This window comes from Cucumis melo, chromosome 4 (assembly GCF_025177605.1).
Source record: "Cucumis melo cultivar AY chromosome 4, USDA_Cmelo_AY_1.0, whole genome shotgun sequence".
Classification (NCBI taxonomy): Eukaryota; Viridiplantae; Streptophyta; class Magnoliopsida; order Cucurbitales; family Cucurbitaceae; genus Cucumis; species Cucumis melo.
The window spans coordinates 27,862,351-27,880,923 of record NC_066860.1 but is presented as its reverse complement, the minus strand read 5'-3'; positions in this window follow the sequence as shown (position 1 = coordinate 27,880,923).

The window sequence follows — 18,573 nt, the reverse complement described above, 5'->3', positions numbered from 1 at the left end:
TAATAATGCTTCAGAACCAACTTCCTTTCTTTGTTCTTCAAGCTATGTATGACCAGCTAGTTTCGTCAAATAAATATTTTCCAACGAACATAACCAAGGTTGGGATATATGATGGAAGAAGGTGATGTTCGAAAAAAGAAAAGAAGGAAGAAGAGCATCCATAGCTACGAATTCACATGAAGAAGAGGAACTCGACGAACTCAAATGGCAAATCGGAGGAGTGGGTAGCAAATTAGAGAGATGGAGAGAGTTTTCGTGGAAGGGGAAGGGTAATTTCACAAATAATCAAAGACAAACCTTTTTTATTACCAACCAATTTTTAAAGATTTTATTAGGTATGACAAAATATAAATCTATATTGTTACCTTTATCTATTCAATTTTATTCAACTTAACTTTATGTTTTCTTTTTCTCTCCATCTAACTTTTTCGATGATCACCTCCCTCCCTCATACCTCACCTCACCTCCGACGGTCACACCACTTTCAGTCTCTTAAATCTCGTTGTCTCCACTCCAACATCTCTCACTCTTACCGCTACCGCCATGCCATGCCACTCTCACTCTCTCATAGCCACGATCACTTTCAGGAATTTAAAAAATATATATAAAAAAAAACATATGTTGATAAAAGGCAAACTGTGAAGTCAAACCAAACCACATAATGTAATTTGATTTTCGATTTTGGTCTGATTCTATTCTAGAAAACACAAGCTCCAACAAACTATGAACACACCCATATATAATAGGGTAGATTATTAGTTTAGTCTCTTTTTTTCACTTTTTTTTCAAAATATTTAATAACACATTAATGTTAACACTATTAGGCCAACCAATAATAATAACAATAAAATTTATAGCTACATGATTTTATGTATCAATACTTCATCTATCTAACCTATTTGTTCAACCATCAAATATTGCTTATGTTTATGGATGTCTCTTAGCAATTGCCAAATAACATGGCTAATTAAGCAATAATTAAAATCTCATATACTAGTTCAACGAGTCACTATAATTTTGATCCCAGGGAATTTGAGACTTTGTATTGAAAAAAAACAAAGGCAGGTAAGTGTCAACAATGTATACATCGATAATTATGTAGAAAAAATGTAGTCCATGAAACCGTTGCTTAATTAAATAATTTATAAATACACTAAAGTCTAAATTGAGCTGGGCCATATATTCGAATGTTAGGGAATGCACGAAGGTTTTCATATAGATAATTCGCCAATTCTTCCTGTTAGCATACAACACCTCCTCGTCGTTAGACTAAAGTCTTAAAACTAGTAAACATATTTATCATATCATTCTGAATTTTCAGTGTTCCAGGTAACCTAGTTGATAGAAAAATAATACATAAATTCCTTGATTAAAGAAAAAAAATTCTATTACTAACTTACTATGAAGGTATTTATTTAGTTGATACCCTGATTTAGTTGCTTCACGCATTTTTCACCGCCCAAAAATTCTCAAACAAAGGGTATATACCAAATTTCAATCAACTCACTTCGTAACTATGAATTTTTTGCATTTCGATCCTAGATAAATAATCAATAGCAGCTCCCCAAACCAATTGCTTCTCCAATTGTAGGCGTCCCAGCTTCAAATCTAACGAAGGGGGATATGAGTAATTAGTAGAATTAAGGACAATATTGTCCACCAAAAAGACTTCTTAATGCAAATATCAGAAGGCATTTGGGTAGGAAGAGAATACATAGAAGAGATGAAAGGATATGTAAAAAGGCATCAATTAATGAATAGTTCGAATAAAATAGACATCACAAAATGTTAGCACCATTCAAGAAGTCATCTATTTAAATCTCATAATGACTTCAAAAAGATTATTTATCAAGTGTCAATTATTATGAGAACAAATGAGCAAACAAATAATGCTAAACGACAGTTATTTAGGTCTCTTGCAATTCTTGAGCCCTATATATTGAACGTTTTAATTTTTCCACATCATATAAAATAAATACATTGAGAAAAATTTCATTTTAAAGTAAAAAGAAAAGGACAAAATTGCAACCATGGAGTCCACTAACCTGGAACGAGGTTGTGCAAATGTGGAATGGTCAAGAAATCTCCACCATCTAGAGCCATGTAGGACCAAATATGAAAATTAGATACTGACTTCCTAAAAACGAACTGATGCAATTTTAATTTCATAACTTATCTTCTCAAAGGACATACCTAAGAATGGAGGCATTGCAAACAATAGATCAATCTACAAGAATCCAATGCCTGTAGGCCCACACATCTTAAGCACGTTTATTCCTTATCTTCATATGCCCAAATGTAAGGCTTGCCATTTAATTAATAAGAAAACAACCTAACCTTGTGAGAAGAAGCAACAAGAAAGTCAGCATCAAGTGCCTAGATGTCGACAACTATATGTAGAACACTCTAGCACGCATCTACAAGCACTTTTTCCCCAAAATGATGTGCTAAGCCAACTATTTCTTCAATTGGAAGAACATAAGTTGCAGAGAAAAAAATCAAATCATACTGAATTCCACTATTTGCATAGAGTTATTATTAGAAAGATATCAAGAGTAACTAGACACAGATCAAGAGAAGGAAAAATGTCTGACAGTTCTTTTCATTCTTCATTCATTTGACTTTATTATTTTTATTCAGCTGCAAACCTTTCCACTAGAAGTGTGATAACTGAAGTAATATGATAACACTTCAGTTTGAAATATTCACCTACTACTTGTTTTATTTGAGTAATGTTTATAAATTGAATGGTGTAAAAAGGAAATAGATTTAAAAAAATGCTAAATATCAAATAGAATGGTGTACCCAGTACATTTTGAGACATGATAGGTAACCACAAGCTTTGTTTTTGTTGAAAACATTTCCTTTAACTCTAGTAAGTTTGGGACATTATGTTCACCTAAACTTACAAACTTCAGAACAACACCGGTCCTTTCAGCTATAAGTTGCCAAGGAACAATGGCACTATGATGTTCAGCAACCGTAAGTATGATATGCACTGAAAGAATAGATTGTTACAGTTTAAACTTAAAGTAAAAGCAGTATATGGCTACACATGTTTAAAAAGATAAAGGATGCAACTTCATGATGTAGGAATGTAAAACACTTTCATTAACTTAAATATGAAATCATAATCTTCACAAATAAAACCTTAAAGCCTACTGTTAGAATTAGTAGGGCTTTGTCCTTAGAGTATTTTTGGAAAGAATAATATATAAGATTTTATTTCCTAAATATTTCCTAGATCTTTTCCTTTCTTACTCCTATTGTACTATATTTATTTTCTCTATTTGTACCAATTGTATTCATAAGAAAAATAATAAAAACTAAAGTATCGTGGTTTTTCTCCCGGTTCTCTGGTTTCCACGTAAGTCTCGGGTTGTTGTTAATTGCTTTCAATATGGTATCAGAGCAAAGCAATAACAAAACCCTAGGAGAAACCCAGATCGAAATTGAACCCGTCACTGTCGTCGCTGCCGCCATGGAGAAACTGCTTCAGAACCTACAGAAACCGTCGATCTACCCAACGGGAGTGGTTTCGCAGTCGTACGAGCCACCGTCTGACCAGAAGATGCTTCACGCGCCGCTTCTCTCCAGCGCATGGGCCGTTTCATCTCACCGCCCAGCCCATTCCCTTTTACGCACCGTCGGATGTCCAACCGTCAAGCCCTTCCGGCCATTCGCATCCTCACGCGCCGCCTATGAGCTCCGGACAGCAACCCTCAACCGTAAATCTTTCAAATCTGTACAGTAAGCATCCGCTGTACGTTGACTCTTTACAGCAACCGTTGTTTTCTGGTAACGGAATTAATCAACCTCAAAACAGATCGAACATTGAAGCGGGTGAGTCTTTGATGCATTTCAAACCAACCGAGTTACCGATGTATTCCAAGAACCCGATAACTTCGTTCCCTAATTTACTGTCAAATTATATAACTGGCTCTTTGGGTTCGTCTACAGAGAATTTTTCAGGTGAAAAATTAAATGGGCAAAATTATTTTTCTTGGTCCCAATCAATAAAGATGTTCCTCGAAGGTCGCCACCAGTTCGACTTCTTAACTGGAGGGACTGTACGTCCTCTACCAGGAGACGCCTTGGAACAACTTTGGAAAGGGGAGGACTCACTTATTCGGTCCATGTTGATTAATAGTATAGAACCACAGATCGACAAGCCTCTACTATCTGCTGCCACAGCAAAAGATTTGTGGGATACAACTCAAATCCTTTACTCGAAACGACAGAATGCCTCTCGGTTGTATACACTGCGAAAACAGGTCCATAATTGCAAACAAGGGACTCTGAACGTGACTACCTATTTTAACAAGCTCTCTCTCCTCTGGAAAGAGATGGATTTGTGCAGAGAGACAGTTTGGGACACACCAAATGACGATACTCAATATGCTAAACTTGAAGAGGTTGATCGTGTTTATGACTTCCTTGCAAGACTTAATCCCAAATTTGATACTGTTTGTGGTCGTATACTCGGACAAAGACCTCTTCCCTCCCTAATGGAAGTTTGTTTTGAAGTCCGCCTGGAAGAGGATCGCACTAATGCCATGGGTGTACTACTACCCCTACCATTGACTCCGCTGCCTTTAGCGCTCGGTCCTCAAATCATGACAGTGACAAGAATAATGGGAAGTCAATTCCTGTGTGTAAGCACTGCAAGAAACAATGGCACACCAAGGATCAGTGTTGGAAACTCCACAGTCGTCCCCCAAGAGGTAACAAACGGTCCTCCAACGAGAAACAGAACTCAGGACGTGCATACATTAGTGAGACTACCCCTGCCAGCACCTCTCAATCAACTGATCCTACTGCGAGCCAGACCAAGACTCCGACTCTGGGTGCCATTGCTCAGTCAGGTATGCCTCAGTCCCTTGGGCTTATTAGCGTTGATGGGAAGAATCCCTGGATCTTAGACTCAAGGGCTATAGATCACTTGAAAGGTTCTTCGAAACACTTTATCTCTTATGCCCCGTGTGCCGGTAATGAAAAATTCGAATAGCTGATGGCTCTCTAGCTCTAATCGCTGGCAAAGGACAAATAGTTCCCTCTAACGGTTTTACTCTCCAGAGTGTTTTGCATGTCCCTAAACTGTCTTACAATTTGTTATCTATAAGCAAGATCACTCGTGAATTGCATTGTAAAGCTATCTTCTTATCTGTATCGGTCTATTTTCAGGACATGAGCTCGAGGAGGACGATTGGCACTGCTTGACATAGAAGGGGACTTTACATCCTTGATGATGATACCTCCTATAGTAGTTTGTCTAGGGTTAGTTTACTGTCATCTTACTTTAGCACTTTTGAACAAAGACTGTATGTTGTGGCATTTTCGACTGGGCCACCCAAACTTTACATATATGCAATATTTATTTCCCCACCTTTTTTCTAAACTTGATGTATCTTCTCTATCTTGCGATATGTGTATCCGGGCTAAACAATATCGGGTCTCTTTTCTCTCACAATCATATAAACCTACACAACCGTCTACCCTCATCCATAGTGACGTTTGGGGTCCTTCCAAGGTCACCACCTCATCGGGAAAGCGGTGGTTTGTAACTTTCATCGATGACCATACCCGTCTTACCTGGGTCTACCTTATAACAGATAAATCCGAGGTTTCATCCATTTTCCAAAACTTCTATCATACTATTGAAACATAATTTCATAAAAAATTGCAATTCTTCGAAGTGATAATGGTCGGGAATTCCAAAACCATAACCTTAGTGAATTTCTAACCTCCAAAGGGATTGCTCACCAAACCTCATGTGCCTACACTCCTCAACAAAATGGAGTGGTCGAACAAAAAAAACCGTCACCTTGTGGAAGTAGCTCGCTCCCTTATGCTTTCCACTTCCCTTCCATCATACCTGTGGGGAGATGTTATTCTTACAGCCACTCACTTAATCAATAGAATGCCTTCTCGTATCCTCCACCTTCAGACTCCCTTAGATTGTCTTAAGGAGTCTTACCCCTCTACTCGCCTTGTGTCTGAGGTTCCTCTTCGTGTGTTTGGGTGTAACGCCCCAACAAACTCGTTTTTGTTCATCTTACTATTAATATTTATGTATGGTCTTGGAAAAGACAAATTTATTGGGAGAACCTTATCATTTTGAATTTTCCGGTTTATTAAAGTTGGGTTTTCCACTTTTTTTATTATTAAGTATTTTTCTATTATGTTACCTATTTTAGTATTTAGAAATTATTTAGTGAGTTATTGCTAATTGAAAGGAGGGTTGGTTGAGTTTGGTGAGATTTGGAGAGAGAGAGGAGATGGTTGGTTTGGGTTATTTGAAGGAAAAGAAAAGAGATATTGTCTTATAAAAAGCCTTGGGTCTCGTGCGTAAATAAGAAGAGAAAAATCAAAGAAAGAAAGGGGGGAAAAGAAAAGAGAAAAAGGGAGAAAAAAAAGATTTATTAATAAAACCCTAGCCGCCGCACGCCGCCACACGCCGCCGCGAACCCGAGCCGCCAAGCCTTCCCCTCTCTGTTCAGCAGCGCAGCCGAGTCTGCAGTCCACCCGAGCCGTCGCCGAGCTTCCAGCCGCGTCGGAAGAATCGTCCAAGCCGATCCGCGCACGCCGAGCGTCTGCCGGAGCAGCCGTCTCTCGCAGCCGTCGCCCGAAGCCAAGCCCGCGTCACCCTTCACGATCCGCAGCCGATCCGTCAGCCAGCCGCGTCGTGTCAAGGGCATAATTTTCCATGGTATTATTTACCGATGGTCGTATGCCCGAATACCCCCAAATCACTTTATCTTTATGTCTTGAAAGTAGTTTAGGTTAATTCTTTCGTTTAGGTGTCGCCGAGTCATAGTGTGACATTTCGGCTTTTTCATATGCAAGCCTGCCAAGGCCAAAATTCTCAATATGTACTATAGGGGGTACATGACTAAGTCCGACCCCCGCCCAAACCTTGTCACACTCTTTGCATGTTGAGTTATTTTCCTTGTAATTGACAGTCTTCAATGCTTTCTTTATGACGTTTTCAACTATTTACTTTCTCTCTCCCGTTTTATAAAAACATTTTTCCAAGAACGGGAAGGGAGGCTACGTCATACCGCGAGTTTGACCGCGGATTCCGATTTTCGAACGGCTGACTTGCTGATTGAGCTAAGCAAGTGCCGCACAATCGTGTCGAGAAGTTACGATTGTGACAAGTGGTATCAGAGCCAAATTGGCTAATTGACGATAAGACCGAAACATGTCGTCGTCGAATCCATCGGGCAAGGCCCAGAAAGACCGACTAGTAGAGCTAGAAGAACAGATGCTCTACCTAGTCGAAGTTCCCGACTCCATCCGCTACTTGGAGTCTCGTCTCGAAGAAATTTCCGAGAAAACTAATACGATCGATGCGGTAGCTGGCCGTGTCGAAGGGTTTCCTATACAAGAGTTGATGACAAGGGTCGACGCCCTGGAAACAACTATAAACATCGGAAGAACTGTCAACTACGAGCGTGGAGATAGTTCGACGGGCTCTGTTGCCCATATTGAGGAGCGTGTTCAAGAGCTGGATAGCTCTCAAAAGACGCTGTTAGAGATGATAAACGGCATGTCAGAGGACTTCCGAGCTACCCTCGATGTCGTCAGAAATGAAATCGCAGATGTGAATGCGAGACTGAGCCTCACAATGCGAGCAATGGCAAATCAAGCTCCCGCTGGGGGAGCCATTCCGGTTAGTAGAGTGAAGATACCGGAACCAAAGCCCTTCTGTGGGGCAAGAGACGCGAAGGCCCTAGAAAACTATATCTTTGACCTGGAGCAGTACTTCAGGGCCACAAACACGATTACAGAGGAAGCCAAAGTCACGTTGGCGACGATGCATCTGTCTGAGGATGCCAAGTTATGGTGGAGGTCCCGATTTGTTGACATCCAGGAGGGACGTTGCACAATAGATACTTGGGACGCTTTGAAGAGAGAGCTTCGCTCACAATTTTTCCCTGAAAATGTCGAGATCTTGGCTCGACGGAAGTTACGCGAGCTGAAACACACCGGTAGTATTCGGGAGTATGTGAAGCAGTTCGCAGGACTGATGTTGGATATACGCGATATGTCCGAGAAAGACAAAGTTTTCTGTTTTGTCGAAGGATTGAAGCCGTGGGCGAAGACGAAGCTATATGAACAAAGAGTTCAAGACCTCACGTCCGCGTACGCTGCAGCCGAACGGCTGTTTGACCTGTCTAACGACTCTCAAGATACGAGACGTCATCCAAGTTCCTCATCTGGAGGAAGTAGGAACAACCGCCCAAGTTCTCCTAAAACTATAGGAGGGGACAGACGCTTTAATGGAGATCGTAGATCCCATCAATCGAATACTGGAAACTCCTGGCGAGGATCAAGTAACCAGAATCTGTCCAATCGTCCTCTTAGTTGCTTCATATGTAAGGGACCACACATGGCCAGGGAATGTCCGAACAAAACTGCTTTCAATGCATTCCAGGCATCTTTAACCTCAGATTCAGACAATCAACAAAGTCAGACCGAGAGAGAAGTAGATCAGACAGAAGAAGTTGATAACTCTCGAATGGGGGCCTTGAAATTTCTGTCATCTCTCCAGAAAAAGGTGGGGGAGACGAACACGTCAGTGGAAAGGGGCTTAATGTACGTTGATACCTGGATCAACCAAAAGCCAACCAAAAGCACTATAGTTGACTCCGGTGCCACCCACAATTTCATAACAGAAGTAGAAGCTAAACGTTTGAATCTCCGCTGGGAGAAGGATGCTGGAAGAATGAAAGCCGTGAATTCTACTGCCCTACCTATCATCGGACTAGTGAAACGAACGATGATAAGATTGGGAGGATGGAGTAGCCTCGTAGACTTTGTAGTAGTAAAAATGGACAACTTTGATGTGGTACTGGGAATGGAGTTCCTACTTGAACATCAGGTAATCCCAATGCCTTTGGCCAAATGCTTGGTGATCACTGGACCTACACCCTCGGTTGTACAGACTGACCTACGTCAACCAGATGGATTGAAAATGATCTCGGCCATGCAATTAAAGAAGGGTCTCTCTCGAGACGAACCAACATTTATGGTCATCCCACTCAAATCGTCAGAGAACTCAGGGGAGACAGTCCCTAAGGAGATCATGCGCGTGCTAGAGAAATACCGTGATGTGATGCCCGATAGTTTGCCCAAGTCTTTGCCACCTCGGAGAATGATTGATCATGAGATCGAGTTAGTGCCAGGGGCAAAACCGCCTGCGAAGAATGCTTATCGTATGGCGCCTCCAGAGTTAGCTGAACTTCGGAAACAGTTAGATGAACTACTGAATGCAGGGTTTATCAGGCCTGCAAAAGCTCCGTATGGGGCCCCAGTTCTTTTCCAAAGGAAGAAAGATGGGAGTTTACGACTGTGCATTGATTATCGCGCCCTAAATAAGCTCACAGTCCGTAACAAGTATCCACTTCCCATAATTACTGACTTGTTCGACCGCTTACATGGGGCAAAGTATTTTTCAAAGTTAGACTTGCGGTCGGGATACTACCAAGTGAGAATTGCAGAGGGAGATGAACCGAAGACAACCTGTGTCACCCGATATGGTGCGTTCGAATTCCTCGTAATGCCATTTGGTCTCACCAATGCCCATGCCACCTTCTGCACGTTGATGAACCAGGTCTTCCACGAATATCTCGATAAATTCGTAGTAGTCTACCTGGATGATATAGTGGTCTATAGTACGACCATGGAGGAACATAGGGACCACCTACAAAAGGTTTTTCAGAAATTGAAGGAGAATCAACTGTACGTCAAAAGAGAAAAATGCTCTTTTGCACAAGAGCGGATAAACTTCTTGGGCCATGTGATAGAGTGTGGCCGAATTGGAATGGAAGAAGGGAAGATTGCTGCGATACGCGACTGGGCAATGCCGAAATCAGTCTCAGAGTTACGCTCCTTCCTCGGTTTGGCAAATTACTATCGTCGATTTGTCGAGGGATTCTCGAAACGAGCAAGCCCGCTGACTGAGCTACTGAAAAAAGACGTTCACTGGAATTGGGACCCCGAGTGCCAAGCCGCCTTCGACGGCCTAAAGCAAGCCTTGATGGAGGGGCCACTTCTAGGGATTGCGGATGTGACCAAACCTTTCGAAGTCGAGATAGATGCGTCTGATTATGCGTTGGGGGTGTGCTCCTACAGAATGGGCACCCGATCGCATACGAAAGTCGAAAATTGAATGCAGCGGAAAGGAGGTATACTGTGTCCGAAAAAGAAATGCTCGCAGTAGTACATTGTTTGAGGGCCTGGAGACAATACCTACTAGGGTCGTCGTTTGTAGTGAAGACGGACAACAGTGCAACTTGCCACTTCTTTACCCAGCCAAAGTTGACTTTGAAACAAGCAAGATGACAGGAATTTTTGGCCGAGTTCGACTTCGAATTTGAGCACAAGAAGGGGTCGAGCAACCAGGCTGCGGATGCCCTAAGTCGAAAACAAGAACATGCAGCCATATGCCTGTTAGCTCACCTTCAGGGGAGCGAGATTGGTGGGTCGATCAGAGACACCTTGAGAGAGTTCCTACAGAAAGATCATGCCGCTCAGAATGTCATGAATTTAGCGAAGGCGGGCAAAACACGACAGTTTTGGGTCGAGGAAGACTTGTTAGTCACAAAGGGCAATCGACTATATGTTCTAAGAGCAGGGGACTTAAGGAAGAAATTGTTGTACGAATGTCACGACACTCTATGGGCTGGCCATCCCGGATGGCAGCGGACGTACGCCCTGTTGAAGAAGGGTTACTTTTGGCCGAATATGAGAGATGATGTCATGCAGTACACTAAGACGTGTCTCATCTGCCAACAAGATAAGGTAGAGAAAGTGAAGGTTGCTGGACTTCTTGACCCTCTACCGGTTCCAACAAGACCTTGGGAGAGTGTCTCTATGGACTTCATCACCCATCTTTCTAAGGTAGGCGACTTTGAAGCCATTTTAGTCACCATTGATCGTTTTTCAAAGTACGCCACCTTCATCCCCGCCACCAAGCAGTGTTCAGCAGAAACAACAGCTCAATTGTTCTTTAAGCATGTTGTTAAATTGTGGGGAGTCCCGACAAGTATAGTGAGCGACAGAGATGGTAGATTCATTGGCTCCTTCTGGACAGAGTTATTTTCCTTCTTGGGGACGAGTCTGAACATATCATCAAGCTACCATCCCCAAACTGACGGCCAGACTGAGCGATTCAACAGCATGCTCGAGGAATACTTGCGCCATTTTGTAAACGCAAGGCAAAAGAATTGGGTCCAGCTGTTGGACGTAGCCCAATTCTGTTTCAACGCTCAGACAAGTTCATCTACAGGGAGAAGCCCATTTGAGATTGTTTCTGGGAGGCAACCAGTACTGCCACACCTTGTTGATCATCCTTTTGCAGGGAAGAACCCTCAAGCCCTCAATTTCACGAAGGAGTGGAGACAGACAAACGACATCGCCCGAGCGTACTTAGAAAAAGCATCGAGACGGATGAAGAAGTGGGCAGATAAGAAGCGACGGCCCCTTGAGTTTTGAGCGGGAGACCAGGTACTCATCAAACTACGACCAGAGCAAGTCAGGTTTCGAGGACGCAAAGACCAACGTCTCGTCAGGAAGTACGAAGGACCAGTTGAAGTGCTGAAAAAGGTAGGGAATACTTCTTACAGAGTAGCGTTGCCCACATGGATGAAAATCTACCCAGTAATTCATGTTAGCAACCTGAAGTCGTACCACCAAGACACAGAAGACCTGCAGCGGAATATCGTAACTCGCCCAATTATCGACCTTAGTCAGAAGGAAGACAAAGATGTTGAAGAAATTCTGGCCGAGCGAGTAAGGAGGGGCAGAAGACCCGCACGAAGGATCCACGAGTATCTGGTAAAGTGGAAGAACCTTCCTGTGGAGGAGACCAGCTGGGAACGTGTCGAAGATCTTGAAGCGTGGAAGCAGAAGATAGAAGATTTCAAGCTTCGCCAGTTGACGGGGACGTCAATCATTTAGGTGGGGGAGAATGTCAAGGGCATAATTGTCCATGGTATTATTTACCGATGGTCGTATGCCCGAATACCCCCAAATCACTTTATCTTTATGTCTTGAAAGTAGTTTAGGTTAATTCTTTCGTTTAGGTGTCGCCGAGTCATATTGTGACATTTCGGCTTTTTCATATGCAAGCCTGCCAAGGCCAAAATTCTCAATATGTACTATAGGGGGTACATGACTAAGTCCGACCCCCGCCCAAGCCTTGTCGCACTCTTTGCATGTTGAGTTATTTTCCTTGCAATTGACAGTCTTCAATGCTTTCTTTATGACGTTTTCAACTATTTACTTTCTCTCTCCCGTTTTATAAAAACATTTTTCCAAGAACGGGAAGGGAGGCTACGTCATACCGCGAGTTTGACTGCGGATTCCGATTTTCGAACGGCTGACTTGCTGATTGAGCTAAGCAAGTGCCGCACAATCGTGTCGCGAAGTTACGATTGTGACACGTCGCGCCGCTTCGATCCGACGCAGCGCAGCCGAAACGTCCGTCTGCAGCCGTTGCCGAGCGAAGCCGTGGTGTAGCCGGACCACCCGGATCCGGAAGCCAGCGCCTCGTCGCGTGAGGACCCAACCCGGCCGAAGCCCCGCTCCGTGACCCGAAGCCCGACCCGCGCCGCGTGCCTCCGACCCGGAACCCGAGCCGCGTGCACCCGCGAGCCGAGCAGCGCCCGCGTGCGAGCCGCACGTGCGTAGCCGCTGTACCAAGCCGACGCCTCTCTGCACCACGAGCCGCGCCAGTCTACGCCGCGAGCCGAGCCGATCTTCAACCTCCAAGCCGAGCCGGTCCCTGTTCTCTTTCCAGTCGAGCCGCCAAGCCTAATTTGGCTCCTGCCATCCAATTTTCGGTAATTAAACTAATTATTTTTGCATTACCCAGTAAGACTCAATGACTTTGGACACTAAATAATTTAATTTGGAATTAAATTAAATTATTTTCCTTAAGGGACGTCTTGGACCAAGTAACTGCTGCAGCGTGGGATTTCTTCAGTAGGGGCTCAGCATTGCAACCTCTTTCTAGGGTAAGTCATTTCAACTGAATTTTGAACCGTTAGTCGTTGGTGACTTAATTACGAATTTTGGCGTATTAAACAGTTAGGACCTCGTTGCTTGGAAAGCACACTTGCCTCGCGGTTAAAACTCGCCAAGTAAATCTCCAGGTAAGAGATTTCTACTACTAGCTCCATGTTTAGAATTATGAGGTCACGTATACCTTCAATTGTGCATGTCGAGGACTAGACTGTACGATGCATGAAATTAATGATAGTATGATGCGATTGATGATATGGTTATATTATAACATGATGTTGTGATGACGAGAACTGTTATGGCTGTACGACGGGTGTCGAGATGGAGAGTGTAATGATGATTTATCTGTTATGTTATATGATGACGCCATGTGTATGTATACTGCGATTAGGGTACCTGTTAGCTTAACCTGTTAGAGTCGTACCTGCATGGGTGTCCTTGGGGATCACCACATATTTAGGACTGTGCGGTCCGACGGGACACCAGTCTAGCATGGATATAGATATGACTCGACGGGGTCCTCGCATCCCGATTGTCCTAGGTGTCTCCCGGGGAACCGAAGACCAGAGTTACGTTCCTACGGGAGCGCATGTTGCACGTGTTCGGAACGTGCCAGCGATTGGGTACCAGTTACAGGACTCTGACAGGAAGCTAACAGGCACCTAGTGGGACTAGTAGTGGGTCCCTTACTGAGTATTTTGTACTCACTCTTTTCATGTCATGTTTTCAGGTAGAGGACGAGATAAGGGCAAAGGCAAGCTGGCGAGCGACCAGAAGTGACCGTGGCAAGCCATAGGGATTTCTGCTTCTGCCTATTCTTGTTTTTGACTTTAGTACCTGAGTTTGAGTATTCTTCACTATTCACCATTTCGTTTTAGATAGGGCCCGAGTAGGGTAGTGTTTTGTCTTTTTCTACTCCATCTGGGGAGGTCCTGTTGTCCAAAGAACAAATAAAGGCATGTCGGGTAGAGATAGCGAATCATATGTTAGACGTGACCTTACTAGTGTTAGACATGCAGGATTTCGACGTGATTCTAGGCATGGATTGGCTGTCAGCTAACCATGCAAATATAGACTGTTTTGGCAAGGAAGTTGTCTTTAACCCTCCCTCCGGGGCTAGTTTCAAATTTAGGGGGGCAGGCATGGTATGTATACCCAAGGTCATCTCAGCCATGAAGGCTAGTAAACTACTTAGCCAGGGTACTTGGGGCATCGTGGCAAGCGTAGTGGATATTAGAGAGCCAGAAGTTTCCCTATCTTCCGAACCAGTGGTAAGGGAGTACCCTGACGTTTTCCCCGACGAACTCCCAGGACTTCCACCTCCCAGGGAGGTAGACTTCGCCATCGAGTTAGAGCCGGGCACTGCACCTATCTCGAGGGCCCCTTACAGAATGGCTCCAGCCGAGCTAAAAGAGTTGAAGGTCCAGTTACAGGAGTTGCTGGACAAAGGTTTCATCCGGCCCAGTGTGTCGCCTTGGGGAGCCCCAGTGTTGTTCGTGAAGAAGAATGATGGGTCGATGCGCCTTTGTATTGACTACCGAGAGCTGAACAAGGTGACAGTTAAAAACCGCTACCCCTTGCCCAGGATTGATGACTTGTTCGATTAGTTGCAGGGAGCCACTGTCTTTTCCAAGATCGACCTGCGGTCAGGCTATCACCAGTTGAGGATTAGGGACGGTGACATTCCCAAGACAACCTTTCGTTCGAGGTACGGACATTACGAGTTCGTTGTGATGTCTTTCGGCTTGACTAATGCTCCTGCAGTGTTCATGGATTTGATGAACAGGGTGTTTAAGGATTTTCTAGACTCGTTCGTCATAGTCTTCATTGATGACATCTTGATTTACTCTAAAACTGAGGCTGAGCACGAGGAGCACTTGCACCAGGTTTTGGAGACTCTTCGAGCCAACAAGTTGTATGCCAAGTTCTCCAAGTGTGAATTCTGGTTAAGGAAGGTGACGTTCCTTGGCCACGTGGTTTCCAATGAGGGAGTTTCAGTGGATCCAACAAAGATTGAAGCGGTGACCAACTGGCCTCGACCGTCCACAGTTAGTGAAATTCGAAGTTTTCTGGGCTTGGCAGGTTACTACAGGAGATTCGTGGAAGACTTCTCATGTATAGCCAGCCCGTTGACCCAGTTGACCAGGAAGGGAACCCCTTTTGTTTGGAGCCCAGCATGCGAGAGTAGCTTTCAGGAGCTCAAGCAGAAGCTGGTGACTGTACCAGTCCTGACAGTGCCCGATGGGTCGGGAAACTTTGTGATCTATAGTGATGCCTCCAAGAAGGGACTGGGCTGTGTCCTGATGCAGCAAGGTAAGGTAGTTGCTTATGCCTCCCGCCAGTTGAAGATTCATGAGCAGAACTACCCTACCCACAACTTGGAGTTGGTAGCTGTAGTCTTTGCACTGAAGATATGGAGGCACTACCCGTACGGTGAGAAGATACAGATTTACACCGACCATAAGAGCCTGAAGTACTTCTTCACTCAGAAGGAGTTGAACGTGAGGCAGAGGAGGTGGCTCGAGTTGGTGAAAGACTATGACTGCGAGATCCTGTACCACCCAGGTAAAGCAAATATAGTGGCTGATGCGCTGAGTAGGAAGGTTGCACATTCAGCAGCGCTAATCACCAAGCAGACCCCCTTACTTAGAGATTTTGAGAGAGCTGAGATTGCAGTCTCAGTAGGTGAGGTCACCTCACAGTTGGCTCAGTTGTCAGTTCAGCCAACCTTGAGGCAAAAGATCATCGCTGCTCAGCTGAATGATCCTTACTTGGTCGAGAAGCGTCGTATGGTAGAGACAGGGCAAGGTGAGGACTTCTTCATATCCTCTGACGATGGCCTTATGTTTGAGGGACGCTTGTGTGTGCCGGAAGACAGCGCAGTCAAGACAGAACTTTTGACTGAGGCTCACAGTTCTCCATTTACCATGCACCCTGGAAGTACGAAGATGTACCAGGACTTGAGGAGTGTCTACTGGTGGAGGAAAATGAAGAGGGAAGTGGCAGACTTTGTTAGTAGGTGCTTGGTGTGCCAGCAGGTGAAGGCACCTAGACAACGTCCAGCCGGGTTGTTACAACCCTTGAGTGTGCCAGGGTGAAAGTGGGAGAGTGTGTCGATGGATTTTATTACGGGACTGCCCAAGACCCTAAAGGGCTATACAGTGATCTGGGTTGTGGTCGACAGACTCACGAAGTCGGCCCATTTCGTGCCAGGGAAATCCACTTACACTGCCAGTAAGTGGGGGCAGTTATATATGACAGAGATTGTGAGACTACATGGAGTACCCGTATCCATCATTTCAGACAAAGACGCTCGTTTCACATCGAAGTTCTAGAAAGGACTTCAACTTGCTTTAGGTACGAGGTTAGACTTCAGCACGACATTCCACCCTCAGACTGATGGTCAGACAGAGAGATTGAACCAGATTTTGGAAGACATGCTACGGGCCTGCGTGCTAGAGTTTTCAGGAAGTTGGGACTCTCATCTGCATCTGATGGAGTTTGCCTATAATAACAGCTACCAGGCTACTATCGGTATGGCACTGTTCGAGGCTCTGTATGGCAAGTGCTGTAGATCTCCTGTCTGCTGGGGCGAGGTTGGAGAGCAGAGGATGCTAGGCCCCGAGTTAGTGCAGACTACCAATGCAGCCATACAGAAGATCCGAGCTCGTATGCTGACAGCACAGAGCAGACAGAAGAGTTATGCTGATGTACGACGTAAGGATCTCGAGTTTGAAGTGGGAGACATGGTCTTTCTGAAGGTAGCACCTATGAAGGGTGTTCTGAGGTTCGTGAAGAAGGGGAAGCTGAGTCCACGCTTCGTAGGGCCGTTTGAGATACTGGAGCGGATTGGCCCCGTGGCTTATCGTTTGGCGCTACCCCCATCTTTTGCTGCAGTGCATGACGTATTCCATATCTCCATGCTGAGGAAATATGTCGCAGACCCAACACATGTGGTGGACTTCGAGCCACTACCGATCAGCGAGAACTTGAGCTACGAGGAGCAGCCTGTCGAGGTCTTGGCAAGGGAGGTCAAGAAGCTTCGTAGTCGAGAAATTCCACTGGTCAAAGTCCTTTGGCAGAACCATGGAGTGGAAGAGGCCACGTGGGAGAAAGAAGAGGAGATGAGAGCTCAGTACCCCGAGCTGTTCGAGGATTAGAACTTTCGAGGACGAAAGTTTTCTAAGGAGTGGAGTATGTAACGCCCCAACAAACTTGTTTTTGTTCATCTTACTATTAATATTTATGTATGGTCTTGGAAAAGACAAATTTATTGGGAGAACCTTATCATTTTGAATTTTCCGGTTTATTAAAGTTGGGTTTTCCACTTTTTTTATTATTAAGTATTTTTCTATTATGTTACCTATTTTAGTATTTAGAAATTATTTAGTGAGTTATTGCTAATTGAAAGGAGGGTTGGTTGAGTTTGGTGAGATTTGGAGAGAGAGAGGAGATGGTTGGTTTGGGTTATTTAAAGGAAAAGAAAAGAGATATTGTCTTATAAAAAGCCTTGGGTCTCGTGCGTAAAGAAGAAGAGAAAAATCAAAGAAAGAAAGGGGGAAAAGAAAAGAGAAAAAGGGAGGAAAAAAAAAGATTTATTAATAAAACCCTAGCCGCCGCCGCCGCCGCCGCGAACCCAAGCCGTCAAGCCTTCCCCTCTCTGTTCAGCAGCGCAGCCGAGTCTGCAGTCCACCCAAGCCGTCGCCGAGCTTCCAGCCGCGTCGGAAGAATCGTCCAAGCCGATCCGCGCACGCCGAGCGTCCGCCGGAGCAGCCGTCTCTCGCAGCCGTCGCCCGAAGCCGAGCCCGCGTCACCCTTCGCGATCTGCAGCCGATCCGTCAGCCAGCCGCGTCGCGCCGCTTCGATCCAACGCAGCGCAGCCGAAACGTCCGTCTGCAGCCGTCGCCGAGCGAAGCCGTGGTGTAGCCGGACCACCCGTAGCCGTCGCGCCACCCGGATCCGGAAGCCAGCGCCTCGTCGCGTGAGGACCCGACCCGGCCGAAGCCCCGCTCCGTGACCCGAAGCCCGGCCCGTGCCGCGTGCCTCTAACCCGGAACCCGAGCCGCGTGAACCCGCGAGCCGAGCAGCGCCCGCGTGCGAGCCGCACGTGCGTAGACGCTGTACCAAGCCGAGTCGCGCCAGTCTGCGCTGCGAGCCGAGCCGGTCCCTGTTCTCTTTCCAGCCGAGCCGCCAAGCCTAATTTGGCTCCTGCCATCCAATTTTCGGTAATTAAACTAATTATTTTGGCATTACCCAGTAAGACTCAATGACTTTGGACACTAAATAATTTGATTTGGAATTAAATTAAATTATTTTCCTTAAGGGACGTCTTGGACCAAGTAACTGCTGCAGCGTGGGATTTCTTCAGTAGGGGCTCAGCATTGCAACCTCTTTCTAGGGTAAGTCATTTCAACTGAATTTTGAACCGTTAGTCGTTGGTGACTTAATTACGAATTTTGGCGTATTAAACAGTTAGGACCTCGTTGCTTGGAAAGCACACTTGCCTCGCGGTTAAAACTCGCCAAGTAAATCTCCAGGTAA